The sequence below is a fragment of the Pinus tabuliformis genome, chromosome 7, assembly GCF_031772625.1.
Source record: "Pinus tabuliformis cultivar Carrire ecotype Pingquan chromosome 7, CPIR1, whole genome shotgun sequence".
Classification (NCBI taxonomy): domain Eukaryota; kingdom Viridiplantae; phylum Streptophyta; class Pinopsida; order Pinales; family Pinaceae; genus Pinus; species Pinus tabuliformis.
In genome coordinates, this window is record NC_142293.1 from 1,294,917,455 (window position 1) to 1,294,918,032 (window position 578).

Consider the following 578-nt stretch of genomic DNA (forward strand, 5'->3'; position numbering starts at 1 on the left):
TTTTTTCCACCTGTACTCACTATCTGTGCAATGGAGAGAGCTACCTTATCGCTCCAGTTCCAAGTGCTCTTGACCCTACTAACCGTTCTTCCTTTGCTCCTTTGCACCACCACCCTCTGTTGGAATTTCGCTCCTTTTCTTCTGCCCTGCATCTCCCTCCTTCGACGCTTGCCTTTCCTTGGAGTTCCCTTTAAACTTTTGCCATCTACCTTCCGACCTCTCGCATCCATGCCACCTTTCCTACACTCTTCCCTCCACTTCTGATCACTGCCCTTCTTCCCATCACCTGTCTTGATTGCCCTGACAAATCCTGGCCTCGGGATCCTGCCAATTCTGAGCTCCATCATTTCGATTTGTGTGTTATTAATGACTCGTGGTGGTTCCTCCTGCCACCTCGCCCTTTTCATCATTTTACCGTGCTTCCCCATCTCCTCCACCTCGATCAGGGGATAGAAGGTCTAGATTTAATGCAAGTTCTAATATCTAAATTTTTTGTAGAGAATCTTTCCTGATATAATCATATCATAATGGCCCAAAGGGTTGTTAATGTTGCTTTATTATATTTTTTTCCTATAATT

General features: G+C 45.0%; 1 pseudogene; it reads right to left on the bottom strand.

Moving 5' to 3' along the window:
- LOC149252244 (cytochrome P450 750A1 pseudogene) overlaps window positions 1-344 on the bottom strand; it is a 19,492-nt pseudogene extending 19,148 nt beyond the window's left edge.
- Window positions 345-578: the final 234 nt, after the last annotated feature.